Source organism: Nicotiana tomentosiformis, chromosome 2 (assembly GCF_000390325.3).
Source record: "Nicotiana tomentosiformis chromosome 2, ASM39032v3, whole genome shotgun sequence".
Lineage (NCBI taxonomy): Eukaryota > Viridiplantae > Streptophyta > Magnoliopsida > Solanales > Solanaceae > Nicotiana > Nicotiana tomentosiformis.
This window is the reverse complement of record NC_090813.1, coordinates 9,231,101-9,249,135: the sequence shown is the minus strand read 5'-3', so window position 1 is coordinate 9,249,135 and position 18,035 is coordinate 9,231,101. Positions and strand designations below refer to the sequence as shown.

Genomic DNA, 18,035 nt, shown 5'->3' with positions numbered 1-18,035 from the left:
ATATTTGCTCATCCGGAAATGTTTCTTTAATTGACCCTCCTTCAGCTACATGGTCCCGACTTTCTAATCTGGACAAATGATCGGCCACTTGATTTTCTGTCCCTTTTCGATCTCGGATCTCTAAGTCAAATTCTTGCAAGAGGAGGACCCAACGAATCAGCCTCGGCTTGGCGTCTTTCTTTTCAAATAGGTATCTGATAGCTGAATGATCTGTGTAGACGATGACTTTGGTTCCCACTAGATAGGATCTGAACTTGTCAAACGCCCACACCACTGCAAGCAACTCCTTTTCAGTCACTGTATAATTCATCTGAGCTGGATTCATAGTTTTGCTTGCATAATAAATGGAGTGAAAGATTTTATCCCTCCTTTGCCCCAACACCGCTCCAATTGCTATGTCACTTGCATCGCACATCAACTCAAATGGTTGTGCCCAATCGGGGCCAATGATAATTGGTGCAGTCACCAATCTTCCCTTCAGCTCCTCAAATGCTTTCAGACATGCATTATCAAACTTGAAGGTAACATCTTTCTCTAGAAGCCTGCACAAAGGGGAAGAAATTTTCGAAAAATCTTTAATGAAACGACGATAAAAACCTGCATGACCCAAGAAACTGCGAATGCCTTTGATGGATGTCGGCGGGGGCAATTTTTCAATCGTCTCCACCTTTGCTTTATCCACCTGTAGACCATCTTTTGAAACCTTGTGCCCCAAAACTATACCTTCACGTACCATGAAATGGCACTTTTCCCAGTTTAGCACCAAGTTCGTCTCTTCACACCTAGCTAGCACTTTATCAAGGTTCATCAAACAACTATCAAAAGAACATCCAAACACAGAAAAATCGTCCATGAATACTTCTACAAATCTTTCAACCATGTCAGTGAAAATAGCCATCATACACCTTTGAAAAGTCGCAGGTGCATTACAAAGACCGAAGGGCATTCTCTTGAACGCATACGTGCCATAAGGACATGTAAATGTAGTTTTCTCTTGGTCTTCTGGGGCTATAGCAATCTGATTATACCCCGAATAACCGTCCAGGAAACAGTAGTATTCCTGGCCAGCTAATCTATCAAGCATTTGGTCAATAAAAGGAAGGGGAAAGTGGTCTTTCCGGGTGGCATTGTTCAGTTTTCTGTAATCTATGCAAATTCTCCATCCAGTGACAGTTCTTGTAGGAATTAAGTCATTATTTTCATTAACTACTACGGTTATCCCCCCTTTCTTCGGCACACATTGAACGGGGCTTACCCATTTACTATCAGAGATTGGAAATACAATACCTGCATCAAGCCACTTAATCACTTCTTTTCTTACCACTTCTTTCATGATTGGATTTAGTCGGCGTTGGTGTTCTACACTTGGCTTGTGTCCGTCCTCCATGAGGATTTTGTGCATGCAGAAAGCTGGACTAATGCCTTTAATGTCAGACATTGTCCACCCAATTGCTCGCTTGTGCTCACGTAGCACCCTTAATAGCTTTTCTTCCTGTAATTTAGACAAGTGAGCAGAAATAATAACAGGTAAAGTGTCAGAACTTCCCAAATAAGCATATTGAAGGTGAGGGGTTAGGGGTTTAAGTTCCAAATTTGGAGCTTTTTCAATTGACGGCTTTGGTGGGGGGCCACTTGGCCTATTCAGGGGCTCAAACGGGATTATTCCTTGCATGTAACCACATGATGTATCTAGGATATGCATCATCTCCTCAACCTCATCATCCATCTCCAAGCTATCAAACATCATGATTGCTTTTTCTAAACAGTCGTCTAGATATACACTCGTGTCAAGAAGTTTCTCATCCACCTCCACCACAGATATCATAGAGAGCTCCTCATAGTGGCAGGGAAGTTGGATTGCTTTGTAGACATTGAAGACTGCTTCCTCGTTGTCCACTCTCATAATCATTTTCCCTTCTCTCACTTTAATTATTGCATCGCCAGTAGCCAAGAGAGGTCATCCCAATATGATTGGAACTTGTTCATCAGCCTCGAAGTCTAGAATAATGAAGTCAGCTGGGAAGATGAATTTTCCAATTTGCAGCAGCACATCTTCAATCACTCCTTCGGGGTAGGCTATGGACCTATCAGCTAATTGCAACATCACGGTGGTTGGTCTCGGAGCTCCCAGACCTAATTGCTTAAACAAGGATAAAGGCATCAGATTTATGCTTGCACCCAAATCACACAGAGCACGTCCCACGTCAATATTACCGATTTGTACTGGAATGGTGAAGCTGCCAGGATCCTTAAGCTTTTGGGGAAGCTTGTTTTGGACCCTTGATGTGCACTCCTCAGTAAGTGCAACCGTCTCGAACTCAGTCAATTTTCTCTTATGAGCCACTATGTCTTTTATGTACTTAGCGTACTTTGGAATTTCACGAAGTACATCCACTAATGGAATATTTAATTGAACCTGACTCAACATGGAGAGAAATTTGTTGAACATGCGATCGTCATTCCTTTTCTGCAATCTTTGGGGGAAAGGTGGTGGTGGCCTTGTAACCTCCATTCGCTCTGAACTTGCATCATCTTCCTTTGACTCTTGTGTTGCCTTAGGTGTCAACTCCCCCCAGGTATAGGTTTTTCTTTTATCTTCCTTGGCACTTCCTCTAGTTCCCTCCTGTTTCTAAGTGTAACTGCATTAATTTGAGGGTTCTTCTCTGTATCACTGGGAAGTGAGCCTGTAGGTCTAGTATTTTGGTTTGCTGCTAACTGCCCCATTTGCCTCTCAAGATTTCTGAAATCGGTCCTGAGCTGTTGATTGTCTAGCAACAACTTTTTCAGCAAGTCATTCGTACTTTCTTCCATTTGTTGGGGTGGCTTCTGAGGTTGAGTAAAATTCCCTTGAGGCCTATACTGATTCTGTTGACTTCCGCCCCATGAGAAGTTAGGATGATTCCTCCAGTTTGGGTTGTAAGTGTTCCCATATTGCGCATGTTGATTCATAGGACCTCTGTTTTGTTGCCCCACATAGTATATAGATTCAGGATTCGTGGGGCACATGTCAATCATATGACTGTCTCCGCATAGTTCGCAACAAATAGACATCTGCTGTACATGTTGCATTTGTTGTGTTGTCATTCTATTCATCTGATTTGCCAATTTTGCTATATCGGCTCTCATGGCGGAAAAGTCATCAAGCTCAATCAAACCGGCGGCCTTCTGTTTAATTCCCCTTCGTGAATCCCCCTCTCCTTGCCAATTATGGTCATTAGCAGTGAAATTATTTAGCAAGAGTTGTATTTCACTATACGGTCTTGCCATGCAACTACCCCCACAAGCTGAGTCAAGATTCATCTTTGATGCTTCATCTAACCCATCAACAAAAGTGTGACCCAATACCTCATCAGTTTGACAATGATGCGGGCAGTCTCTGAGTAGCTTCTTGTATCTTTCCCAAGCTTGACGAAGTGTCTCGCCATCCCGTTGTTGGAACCCAAGAATTTGGCTCCTCAGCGACTTTGTCTTCTTAGTTGGGAAAAACTTGATCAGGAATTTCCTTGCTAGATCATCCCAAGTGTGGATAGAGTTCGCGGGCTCCTTTTGCAACCATTCTTTAGCTTCCCCCAACAGTGAAAAAGGGAATAGTGTCAGCCTGACATAGTCCTTGGAGACGTTCGGATAATTGTAAGTGTCCGTGATTTCCAAGAAGTTCTGAATATGCCTCTGCGGGTCCTCATGAGATAGACCCACATATTGTCCTGTGGACTGAATCAGCTGTACCATGTACTGTTTGAGTTCAAAATGCCCAGTGATATCAGGCTTCACAATAGCCTGAGTCATATTCGCAAGATTGGGCCTTGCGGCTTCAATTACCGGACGCTCTTCATTGCCTGCCATATCTATTGGCTGTGGTTGGACTGCGATGTCCAACTCTCTTTCTATTCTCGTTCTAGCTTCGTGTTCCCTTCTCACTCTATGTAGTGTTCGTTCGATTTCTGGATCAAGAGGAATGAGGTTGTTTGCACTTCTACTCCTCTGCATTCGAGAGAAGACCCTGCGTTGACACAAACCAGGCAAACTGAAAATTAAAACTTGAAAATAAATATCTAATAAAAGCTTAACTTAGTCACGTAGCTAATTTCTAAGTCCCCGGCAACGGCGCCAAAAACTTGTTGCAGCCAAACGCACACGCAAGTATACATGGTCGTCAAGTAATAAAGTTACTAAAAGTCGGATGTCGAACCCACGAGGACTTGTGATTAACTATTAACTAAATTAGACTATCCTAATTATCTAAACAATAATTAAATCTAAAAATATTTTATTCTAAACTAATCAAATAAGAAAAATATAAATAATAAACTTTGAACAGAGAGAGAGCAGATTTTAATGATATCAATATAATGAAAACGATCTAGGGTTATGGGCTATCTAACAATCCTATTGTATTCTTCAATTGAATTGACCGACTAAGTTATCTAGCTTATTGGTTGACAGGGTTAATATTGCTCATAAGAATCTGTCGAGTTCTTACTCGCCTATTCAAGCTAACCTAACGCCTATATGTCTATGGAGTTAGAATCAACAAGAACACATTTATAATTCCTGTAAATCAACCAAGCAAGGCAATTAGGTATATGTCTATCCTAACCACGAATCCGTTCCCCGATGTCCGAGTTCAAGAACTTGCCCTACTCAATCCTATATGCAATATAGAATTCCCACTTTCGAGTTCAATTCTAGATTCGTAGATAATATTCAATTGGTGATCAAGCAATTAAATAATTAAGTGCAAGATTGAATAAATAAACTAATATGATAAATCAAGAAGTCAAAATCAATATCCGAATAACAATAGTCATGAAAGAACCACAACCCTAGAACGTGAAGTTTAGCTCCATATAGACATGGTAGCCAAACAACAAATCATATAAAGAAACATAAAAATTACTAAGTTTGGTGGGAGAAAGATGGAACTTGATGAATTCCGGCCTCCACAGCTTTGTCGTGGCTTTTTTTTTCCCTTCCCAATATGTTAGATAACCTAAAAGAGGCGTTTTTAGCTTATATATTGCGTACAAAAGTCGTGGGCCAAAGCTCTCCTATTCCTAGTCCAAATCGGCTTCAGGGATTGATGCTAAGGTGGATGCGACGCATCCACCTTGTCCTCCATTTCAATTTTTGCCTGCGAAGGTGGATGCGACGCATCCACCTTGTCCTCTATTTCTCAGCTTTGCATGCGAGGGTGGATGCGACGCATCCAGCCTTCTCTTCTACTTCCCAGTTTCGCACGCGATGGCGAACGCTATGGCCCAACTTCACTGCTAAGGTTGCATGCAGGATGATGTTTTCCTAGGTTGGATGCGACGCATCCAACCCTTCTTCCTCTGGCTAAACCACCTTTTCTTCATATTTTGCACTCCGAATACCTTAAATCGTCACACATAACTTAATTAGTCATCAAACCAATAAGTACACCATGTTGGGCGTTTTAAAGATTAAATAACATCAAAAAGTGGTTAAAACATGGGTAAAGTAACATCAACACATATCGAAATATGCCAAACATCAGTAACACATATTAACCTAAGGGCTGACATGGCAAAAAAGAAAAAGAAATTGAATGCGCTTAAATTCTTACTTCGTATCTCTTTCGGATTAGGCTCCCCTCTTTTATATGATCTTTCCATTTATTCAGTTAAGCCCTTATAATTCCGACACGTATCCAATTAAAAATCCATTGACTCTGATTTGTTTGGTTAACTATAATGGGTCGTTTGGTTCATGGAATAAGGTGGATAGACTGAGATAGAATTTGGGATTAAATTTATTTTATCTTTGGTTTGTGATATTAATTAAACCTGGTATAAAACTATACCACAAATTGGGATTAAATTATCTTACCTCTTAGGTGGATAACTAATACCAAAATTAGTTATCCTAGGTTAAAGTTATGAAATGACCAGATTATCCTTCTTCCCTTTTCACCGCAGCCTTTCCAAGGCTTAATCAGATTCTACATTTTTGAGGACTTGATTTCCTGTGCACAGCTAGTGTTGAGGCTTCTCTTTATTGTTCTAATATGCACAATTATCATTCGCATTTGTTTGGATTCTCCGTTTCTACAATAATGTACGAATAATATTACCAGACCACTACTCGTCACTACATTTTGACTGGAGATTGTAATCTTTATTCCATTTCCCATCTCAAACAGTAATGGCCAAGAACAACTAGAAGAAAAGGAATGTTGTATAACTACCTCCACTATAGTTTACATGTGTGTAATGAACAAATTTCTAAGCCACAAGAACATTCAAGGTTAAAATTGGAAACAAAATTTATCCAGCTTTAAAACAAACACATATTTTGGATTATATATTGCATATCTCATTTTTTATCCAATGTACCAAACGAAGTATATATAGCACTAAATAATTCCGGAATTATTAATCCCGGAATTATAACAGGATAACCTTGTCCACGAACCAAAAGACCCTTAAGAGTTTAACCTTGATAAACATTTCTCTGTCTTCCTTTCTATGCCTGTGAGTCTGTGATTGTGAAGCTGTGACAAATTCTTTAGTTTGGATTTCTTTTATGTGGGGTTTTCTTAAAAAAATCCTTTCTCCGTCACACGTATGGAGTGATTTGGGTAATTAGATTTCTTCATATTGATTTTCTTCAGTCCTATTGGGTATATCCCAAATTGTGTCTTCCCCATATACTTTCGACGGATAAGGGTCTGATTTACCCCTCTACTATCATAAATAGACCTTATTTACCTTCCGTTTAAATTTTTTATCAAAAATATCCTTACCGTTATACATTAGGTTCATATTTACCCCTTACACGTTAAAAAGGGCTACATTTTTCCTTCATTATATTTTAGGATCATATTTACCCATTTACTCTTCAAAAAGAGTTACATTTGCCTTTCGTTATACTTTCTTGACATACTAGTATAAGTACCCGCGCGATGCGCGGATGGTACTTTTGAATATTAGTATGACAATATTGTTCTTACCATATACTCAGAAAAGAAAAATAAATTATTAATATCATATTGTAAATGAGAAATAGAATGTGTTAGATATTAAAGTCACCCCTGTAACATGTAACATGGGCAATGTAAGTTATAGTCTATATAAAATACTCACATTCAGCAGCAAAATGTCAGTAAGAAGGTTTGGGAACAAAATCAAATAGCAGAACACCATCAAGAAAGAACTTTCCAAGGCACACGAGACAATGACTGCCTTGACTTTTATTAATTGTCATGGCAAAAGATACAACAATTGGAAATCTTCGCTGGAAACCTGGTGTCATATTTGATCACATCTAATGATCACAATTTACCATATAAGAAACTTCACATTAGACAATGCTACTTGGGTCCTAAGCATGTCGAACATTACAAAATACACCCTACAAAAGAAAGACAACAGTGATGTAGTGAAATTGTCAAATTAGCAACAATTAGTTAAGGCTGCATCAGAAAAGAATAACTCGTCCCACATGGCACAACAAACTAAAAGAAGACCTGCCTAGAATACAACCAAGTTTTGGTACATCCATCTAATGATCACAATTTACCATCAAAATTGATCTAGACTTCATTCCGTTTTTGCCTTAGGTTTAATGCGCTTCACCCTTAAATATAGGAAAACTCCAGCAAGGGCCACTCCAGTGCCTAAAATAGAAAATGAAGAAGAAATTATTATCTTGTTGTAAATAAAAAAGGTAATTTCTAACTTTTTATATTCAACATGTGTTAACTCGAGCTGTCATCTGGAGGGATTGGAATAGGAAAAGGGGTTTCCTTCTCAATCAGCTATATGATGACAAGTATAAAGTGTAAGGTGTCATACCCAAACTGTTAATGGGAGAAACAGGTGTGCGGAAGAAGAGCACGAAAGTCACAATAACCACCACTTGCTTCACACAGTTGCCCACAGAATGAGTAACAGGAGATACCCTCTGCAATATCATGTAAGAAACCTGCACCAATACTTGGTGTCAGCAAGAAATAACATAACCAGCTGTCGTCGCAAATGAAAGTGACACAATTTTCAGTAATTCATGAAGAATTGTCACATTGGTTTATGAAATCACATAAAACAAATAAATAGTGCACAATCTAAACTCGCTAGAACTATATATGTAATTCAAGAATAATAACTATAAGAACAATCAACAATTAGATGGGCAATAGAATTGAAAAAAATATATATTTAAGTGAATTAGATCATTAGTAGTGTAGTCTAAAAGACAATAGTAGAAAGCAACTTCTGTTAACTTGGCTCTGCATCTTGTTGGTGAAACATATTATACTTACATCACCGAATTCTTCTCGCCCCTGCCAAAACAACAGTGACTGATGACTTAAAATTTATAGTCAACTCTCTTTATATTTATTGGAAAAGCAAATTGTGAATACCTGATGATTCCACATCTCTAGCATTTAGGACCTGTATTTTATAAATCCTGATGATTCCACCATCTCTAGCTTCATCTCAAACTAAATTACGGAAAATTTCTTTATACACCACATTTCTAGCTTCATTCGTTATTTGGCCATCATCATCAAAAACTAAAATCTTCAACCCTTTTCTACTTGTCACGCGTGAAAGAGCAACATACAATTGTCCATGAGTAAATACTGGCTTCTTCAAAAATAACCCCACGTGAGATAACGACTGGCCTTGACTTTTATTAATTGTCATGGCAAAAGATACAACAATTGGAAATTATCTTCGCTGGAACTTAAAAGGTGTTCTTGCATCTGATGGTGTCAATGTCATTCTCGAGATAAACACTTTTTGTCCAGCCATATTACCAGATAAAACCTTGGCTTCAATAATCCGATTTCCAAGTCTTGTGATGATCAACCTCGTGCCATTACACAATCCCGATGACTGGTCTATATTTCTCAACAACATCACGGGAACACCAACCTTCAAAGTGATAAAGTGATTTGGAATTCCAAAATATTTAATACTATTTAGGAATTCTGGTGTATGTACGTGCTCCAAAGTTGAAAAGGAATGATCAGACATACAAACGGTATCAAAACTCAAATATGTCTTCTCAGGACTATGATTGAGTGAAACCTTATATTCATTGATTGATTCCACCATATCAAGAGTCGAAGCAAGAATTGCTCTTTGTTGGAGGTAATCTATGTCACTGGAATGGCTAAAGAAATCTGGATATCTACTTTCAACAATTGTCGATATTGGATCATCACAATTACTTATGAGAAGATCATCAGGGATTTAGACCTTCTCAATGCCATCAATGGAACTCCCAATCCTTCCATCACCGATTGACAAAATCCATTCAGAAAAATTTCTTAACTCATCCAAATATGCATCTAACTGATCTCTCTGCAACCTCATATTCTTTGTTAGATTTAAGACTTCACAGTGGGTCCACAAATGCGACGAATTTAGAGTAGCGTTAACAATATCTTGCCTAGATCCTTTTGCAATAACATGCAAAATTTGTCTGAAGTCTCCACCAAGAACAACTGTTTTACCTCCAAAAGGTTTATCAGCACTGGATGTGTCTTTAAATCTAAGAATATCTCTCAGAATTTGATCAAGAGTTTCAAAACAATATTTATGCATCATCGGTGCCTCATCCCAAATAATCAACTTTGCCTTTATAATCAAATTTGTTAGAGGACTACCTTGCTTTATATTGCATGTTAAATTTTCAGTTGGATTGAGAGGAATTGCATATCTCGAATGAGCTGTTCTACCACCTGGTAACAAAAGAGATGCAATGCCATTTGATGCAACAGTTAACACAATGTCCCCTCATAAAAGACAGAGTCTTCCAAATAAAAGTCTTGCGAGTTCCCCCGTAACCATACAAAAAGAAGAATCCACCTTTGGCTTCATTCACTGCCCTCATAATTTTGTCATAAACCGACTTTTGTTCAGCTGTCAAATTCATTAATAATTGTTGATGTTCCTCTAACAGAGAACGACGATTATAATGCAATTTATCATGGATTAATCTATTGCTATGGTCAACTTCTTCCTCATTGTAAAGAGGTCTTGGCATTTTTGAAAAAATCCTGAAAACTTCTTCCACAACTTTTCAAAACTTTTTCCAACTTTTGCAAACAACGATTTTTCAATTCATCATCTGTTAGCTCTGCCTCTGAAAGAACAAAAGGAATTATAGAATTTAAATAACCATAATATAAAAAAGATATTACATGATTAAACAAATAAGGTATATTCTATTTAACAAATATAGTTAGGTTAGTTGCTTTTAATTATGATTTACACAACAAAGAACTTATGAATGTTATATCCCGCAACTCCTTATTATCTTAGAAATAAAGGTCATAAATTAAAGAATATCAATAATAAAAAATTAAATATTAACCCTTTAAATATACTTGGAGCTAGACTGGTTATATCCTCATATGTACACTCAAATTTCCAAACATGATATATAAGTATGTAATTGTTTGTCCACTTATCCTCTTTATAACTATATTTAGTTATTATGCTACAAATAACTACTTTATTGATATCCTCATATTTACACTGAAACATTATTTGATAACTTGAAAATAGAAAGTTTATATTTATACATGGATCAGTCAACAACACTCTTTCTTCATGGAGGATATCTTCTGAAAATAATTGCCATGTTGATTGCCAAACATATTCTGGCCAAGACATCGAATTAGATAACAGCAACATAGCAAATAATTGCCTAAGATATGATGGCATTCCCCAGTTACTTGCTTCCTTTATGGCATGCACATACTCTATCATCATCCAATAACCCAAGTGCATAACATGCATCTCTAAAAGTGAGATGGTTATGATTGTTGATTCTTTTAAGATCGTCATAGGATTTTGGATCTTTAATGACATTCAACAACAATCTGAGATAATATAATTCACCAGTTCCAGGCGGAACAAAACAATTTCTTCCAATGGAAAATACAAAAGTTCTTCTTTTCTCCCATCTTTTCAATTGTTTCTTCCAAACAAACATAAGAGGGAATTCTACATAAGTCAATTCTCTTGCTTCTGGCAATGTTTTATTTGTCTCAAACCAACTTTAAAACATTGATTCCTTTACACTTGGTCTATTTGCAATCATCAGAGAATATAACATTTTGTTCATTTGGAAGATGAAATGATAGTCTTTCCACAGGAGGTTCTCTATGATGAATTGGAAATTTGAATATTCTCCAAGCAGCTTCACATGGTGATATGTATCGGCAATCATAATACATATTTATTTTATCAATATTTGATGAATCTTCCTCTTGCACACTTTGAAAAAAAATAGCGGTAACACGATCATTTCCTTTGTTAATATACTTAAATAAGTAGTTAATGGATTTTGTCTGATTGCACTATTCTACATTAATATGAGCATCATACTTAAGTAATAAGAACCGATTATGAGGTACCACATACCTACTATCCAAGTCAATACCATCCTTTTTGATAGTTCTACCATTATCCCTTTGTCTATAAACAGGATAACCCTCTTCATCAATTGTTGTTGACTCAACAAACCTTTTTGGAAAATGCATGGTACATCTTCCGCTCTGCATGCAAGGAGAAGATTTTCTTGCGGAACCACATGGGCAATGCATCATAAAATTATGCACGGCCTTATAATAAACAGGATCGGCTAATTCATCTGGTATTTCGGCAGAAATAATTCGATCAATATCTGCTGCAGTTGGATATTTATCATGCTCGTGAAGAAAAAGCAAGATGTGAGCATGAGGCAGCCCTCATTTTTGGAAATCAACTGTATAAATCACTGCAACAAAAAGAATTTATTACACTTCATAAATATAATTGAAATATTCCTTTTAAAACCTATTATCATATGTAACATAAAAAGTAATTATTATTTTTTAGAAGTTGACTATGGCAATATTCCTGCTTTTACTTTTACAAAAATTTGATTGTCACGTAAATCCTTTATCAAACGGTCCAATTTGATTTTGAATACCCTAGATAAAATGTCTGGACGGTCCTCAGGATTTAAGCCCCTACTCTCTAAAAATCTATGAATCTCAGGCCACTTTCGATTGCAAGTAAACGTGATGAAAAGATCAGGGTACCTAGACCATTTGCATATTGTCATAACATCTTGATAGTTTTGAATCATGTACCGTGCACCCCCTGTGAAGCTGGACGGTAGAATTATCCTTTTTCCTTGAGAAGAAGGATTAATTTCTCCATGCAAAACAACATCTTGTAAGCCTTTATACATGTGACATCTCAACTTTTTTTGATTAAGCCTAATATACCTTAATCGAGAAAATTTGATCATTGTATATGCATCAACCAAGAATTGCTGAAATAATCTTCTAGAAGACACAATCGTCGGAACTTCATTCTTCCTTTCTTGAATTTTATAAGCAAAATACTCCTGCATGCTAACACATTTCCTTCCTCCAGTTGTGTCAGGACCCGAAATTTTCTACCGATGGGACCGTGATGGCGCCTAACATTTTACTTGTTAGGCAAGCCAACGTTAGAGAATCATTAAACCAATTCCTTATTTCTATTCAGTAAATAACAATAATTAACTAAGATGAAGTATAATAAGTGCGAAATATTATAAAACTGTATTAATTCCTACCACTCGGATCTGGAGTCACAATTCATGAGCATTCTAGAATTTACTACAAGTAATAGTCTGAAAGAAATACAACTGTCTGAATGAAAGAAAACAGTAGGACATAAAAGATAAACGGGGACTTCAAGGTCTGTGAACGCCAACAGATCTACCTTGAGTCTCCGGACAGCGGACCAATCGTAAAATCTCATTCAACCTGAGCTGGTACCAAAATTTGCACAGAAAGTTCAGAGTGCAGCATCAGTACAACCGACTCCATGTACTGATAAGTGCCGAGCCTAAACTCGGTGAAGTAGTGACGAGGCCAGGACAAGGCACCCACATATAACCTGAACAGTATAATCATGCTAGTGGCAACAACAGTAAATAAAGAAATAACGTAGAAATAATGGGAAGGGGACATACAGTGGGGGGGAATACAATATAAAGTGTGAGAATAATGAAAAGACAGAATTAAACCGAAAATCCTTAAACAAATTGAGCAAATAAAACAGCAAAGGAAAACTGTCGGCATCACCCTTTATGTTTTTACTCTCAACCTCATCAAATAAATAAATAGAACGGCACGGCATCACCCTTCGTGCTTTTACTCTCAACCTCACCAAATAAATAAATAGAACGGCATGGCATCATCCTTCGTGCTTTACACTCTTCCTCACAATATAAATAATGCATGCACGGCATCACCCTTCGTGCTTTACACTCCTTCTCTCAAATCACAGAATCAATAATAATGGATAGATAGGAGTATCACAAAGAAACCAGTATTTTACCTATGATCAATAGCACAATATAACCTCAACCTTGAATCAATATTTGAAAGTTACCAAATCTCAGTGAAACCAGATATAAGTCACCCAACATTTCAAATAACCCGCTAAGCATGGATAGTAGAATTTAAGGCTACAAAATAGACAAGAATAGAATTTCACTCGCATGCTATGACTCGAAAATGACGCATAGATGCTCGTCACCTCATCTATGCATCGTATTTAACAACCAAATACGAAGCAAATAAACACATAATACATATTCCCTCAAGCCAAAGTTAGACATGATACTTACCTTGCTCTGAAGACCACTTAATTCTCAATCACAACTTTTTCTTTGGAATTCACCTCCAAACCATTCGTATCTATTCAAAAATGACTCAATAACGTCAAATATTGCTAAAGGAACCAATTATATTTCATAAATAAATTTCCCAAATTTTCATCCAAAAAAGTCGAAAAATCGACTCCGGGCCTGCTTGGTCAAAACCCAAGGTTCGACCTAAAATCCTTTTACCCATTCACCCCTGAGCCCGAATACATAATTAGTTTTGGAATCCGACCTCAAATTGGGGTCTAAATCCTCAAATTTTCGGAATCCCTAGTTTCTACCCTAACCCCTAATTCTACCATGAAAACTCTAGATTTTAGGTTGATAATTCATAAAATGTAATGGGTAATTGAAATAAAGTGGTTTAGAATCACTTACCAACACTTTGGAGAAGAAATGGCTCTTGAAATATCGCCTCTCACTGTTTGGTTTTTGAGAAAAATGAGTTTTTTGGCTAAATCCCATGTTTGGATTCGTTAAGTGCTGGGCGATAGTGTTCATCATGTTTGCGAGAGCACTGTCGCATTCGCGAAGAGTATAGGCTGCCAAGCCTTCGCGTTCGCGTAGGCTACCCCCCCCCCCATGGCCTTCACGTCCGTGAGACATTGCTCGCGTTCGTGATGAAAGAACGATCAACTCTCCCCCAGGTGTGCCTAACACTATGCGTTCGCGACGAGCTGGTCGTGTTCGCGAAGGGTAACGCCCCCATCGCTTCGCGTTCGCGACCAAGCCTTCGCGTTCATGAAGAAGAAAGCTTCAGCTGCCCAGTTTTACTCTTCGCGTTTGCGAGAGTACCTTCGCGAACGCGAAGAAGGACATACCAGAACACCTACTGCAGCAAAATGTCAGATTTTCAAAGTCTAAAACATTCTGTGGCCTATCCGAAACTCACCCGAGCCCTCAGGGCTCTAAACCAAACATGCACACAAGACTAAAAATATCATACGAACTTGCTCGCGCGATCGAATCGCCAAAATAACACCTAGAACTACGAATTTAGCACCAAATCAAATGAAATTCTCAAGAACACTGTAAAAATTCATATCTTCTCAACTAGATGCCCGAATCACCTCAAATCAACTCCGTTCCTCACCAAATTTCACAGATGAGTCTTAAATATCATAATAAATCTGTACCGGGTTCCAGAATCAGAATACGGACCTGGCACTAACAGTGCCAAACATCAATCAATTCTTCAAAATAATTAATTTTTAGACTTTTATTTTTCATCAAAAATTTATAACTTAAGCTATGGGCCTCCGAATTCGATTTCGGGCATACGCCCAGGTCCCATAATGCGATATGGACCCACCGGGACCATCAAAATACGGATCCGGTCCTGTTTACCAAAAATATTGACCGAAATCAATTAAAATCAACTTTTAAGGTATAAATTCTTATTTTCATTAATTTTCAACATAAAAGCTTTCCGGAAATATGCCCGGACTGCGCACGCAAATCGAGGAGGGTAAAAATGAGATTTTTAAGGCTTAAGAGCGCAGATTCAAGTTCTAAAACATAAGATGACCTTTTGGGTCATCTCCGTTGATTCACAAGTTGTATTTTCTTCCATCGGTGCTCCTTTTTCCTATCAATCTCAGTCTAACATTGGAGCTTCTATCTTCTTGAAATCTATATCTTACCATTCTAAATGTCTTTGCCAAAACATTGTTGCTATCAAGCATTTGCTTCAGATCATTAACAATCTCAGCATGAAGTTTGTTCATGGTTTGGCCACGACTGCGAAGAAATACATATATATGAAATTATTATATATTGTATTTTCATGCAAAATATATTTACGTGTTATAATTCATTTATGGTAGAATCCAAACCTCACAGCATGAATTCTATTTTGTACTTCATTTTCTATATCATAAATATATAATTGCGCAAACTTCGGGTTGGATCCATCAGGAGGCAATAGACTTCCGATTTGATAATAGTTCTGACCAGACAATTTGAATTTTCTTGGTCCCCGTGTTTGATTAACAGAGACATCAACATTTCCCCCCATTGATGTAAATGAGAACATAGAATTATAAATCCTAATGTTCTCTCAAAAATGGTCGCTTTTAGGACCTGCATTTTATACAACTGGAGAATGACGAACTATATATGAAACGCGATATTATTTTAAAATGATTAAAAAAGATGTTTCCCCTTACCAGATCCAAACAACAATTGCGTTAGAATTTGAGGAGGGTCCTTTGGATTCGGCAGCTTTATCTTTCCACGATTACAACATATAGTAAATACTGGTCGTTTAGACTTATACTGCTTATTGACTCTTTTTTCGAACCAAAAATATGCCCCACAATGTTCGCATACATTTGTAGGATTTCCTATATCCCAGTACTCTATTAATGAAAACATTTATATGGTTAGAGTCACCAATTTTATAATGTAGCTAATTTAATTAATCCCATATATGAAAACACATATAACACATACCTTCACTGCAAATGTCCCAACAGTCAATGTCATCCTCTATAAAAAGTTGATAGTAAACTCAAATAAGTGAACTCAAATAAGTGACAATTGAACTACAACTCTAATTATCAATATATGTTGGACATGATTTATCACTAATTGAGTTACGTACCTTCACACTCACTTGCATCTTCATCATCATCATCACCTTCCCCTTCTAGGTTTAGTTGACCTGTTATGCATGAAATAAATATATAATTAACTTTCATGAATTTGTGTATATAATGATGTTACTATCGGAATTTTACTACAAAAGTACAACTTTGCAATCAGTCTATAGCGATATGAGAAAACTCAAAGTTTTACCTTCATCACCTAGAGCAATATTTAAATCAGGGACTTTATCTTCACTTTGAATACATATAATGCCTTTGTTTAATATAAAAGGAGTAATTAATAACTCAAAGTAGTAGAAAAAAGTTTAATAATATCCTATCGTTTCTTGAATTTAGTTATGAGTTATTATCTAGAGACAGTTGAGCAACTCACCAAAATAACTTGAATGATCTTGTGGAGTAACATTACTAGAACTTAAAATTTCAGTTTGCATATTGACACGACTTAAATCCATATGCTCATTCACCAATATGCCTTTCCCCATCTTTTGCTTTGTATTGGAAGACAAACAACTTTCAAACTCTGCCATTAAAAAAATAAAATTTTCAAGTTACATTAAAGTTTAAACATTCCAGATAAATGTAGATAACCATTACATACAAGTTAAGGATTAGGACAGCAAAAAAAGACTAACCATTATTCAAATCTCGTAGTGGAAGGGACTGTGGATCATATGCAAAAGTTTTTGATGAAGAAACCTGTCGACAACTAATTATGGGATTGCTAACTGGTGGCGTGCAATTCTGATATGATGGAGTTAGCGCAACACAATGTCCATTTGTTGTATCGCCATTTGGGACATGCATTCCATCCATTCTAATTAAACTCAATCTAGAGTTATCCATATTCTCATTCACCAATATGTCTTTCCCTTTGTTCTGCTTTGTATTTGAAGACAAACAACTTTCAAATGCTGCCAATCATAAATTCAAATTTTCAAATATTTAAACCTTCTATATAAATATAGATAATCATTACATACAAATTAATAATTAGGACACCAGAAAAGACTAACCATTTTTCAAATTTTCTACTGGAAGGGACTTTGGATTATATGCAAGAGTCTTGGATTTCAAAATTTGCCCACAACTCATTATTGGGTAGATAATTGATGGTGTGCAATTTTGATATGATGGAGTTGGCACAACAATATGTCCATTTATTTTATCGCCATCTGCAATATGCATTCCAAACATTCTAATTGCACTCAATCCAGATTTATTTGTATTCTCCTTCACCAATATGCCTTTCCCTTTGTTATGCTTTGTATTTGAAGACAAACAACTTTCTGTAACGACCAGACTTATCGTTTTAAGAACTTAAGCCTCGTCTGGTGGCATAAGGCCCTGAGCAGCTTCTTATTATGTGTATTGACTTGCGTGCATTGTTGAATTCAGTTACCGGATGATTTAGAGTGATTTGGGATACTTGGTCACCAAAACGGAAGCTTAAGTCTTAGAATTTTTACCGTAGTTGAAACTGTGTGAAAACAACTCTGGAATAGAATTTTGATGATGTCAATAGCTTTGTATGGTAATTATGAACTTGGGAGCGTGTCCGAAAAATTATTTGGAGGTCTGTAGAGAAATTTGGCTTGAAATGGCGAAAGATGAATTTTTGAGAAGTTTGATCGGGGGTTGACTTTTTGATATCGGGACCGGAATCCGATTCTGGAAATTGGAATAGCTTTGTTATGTCAATTATGACTTGTGTGCAAAATTTAAAGTCATTCCAAA

General features: G+C 36.9%; 1 long non-coding RNA gene and 1 pseudogene across 1 annotated transcript; both read right to left on the bottom strand.

Annotated features, from left to right (window-relative positions):
* Nucleotides 1-7,565: 7,565 nt before the first annotated feature.
* On the bottom strand, nucleotides 7,566-8,040 carry LOC117278157 (uncharacterized). Its single transcript, XR_004508480.2, has 2 exons — nucleotides 7,818-8,040; nucleotides 7,566-7,639 (listed from the first exon to the last, which is right to left on the bottom strand). It is a non-coding gene; the product is annotated as an uncharacterized lncRNA (long non-coding RNA).
* A 398-nt stretch (nucleotides 8,041-8,438) lies between these two features.
* Nucleotides 8,439-17,578, bottom strand: LOC104101968 (uncharacterized; annotated as a pseudogene).
* Between the last annotated feature and the right edge of the window lie 457 nt (nucleotides 17,579-18,035).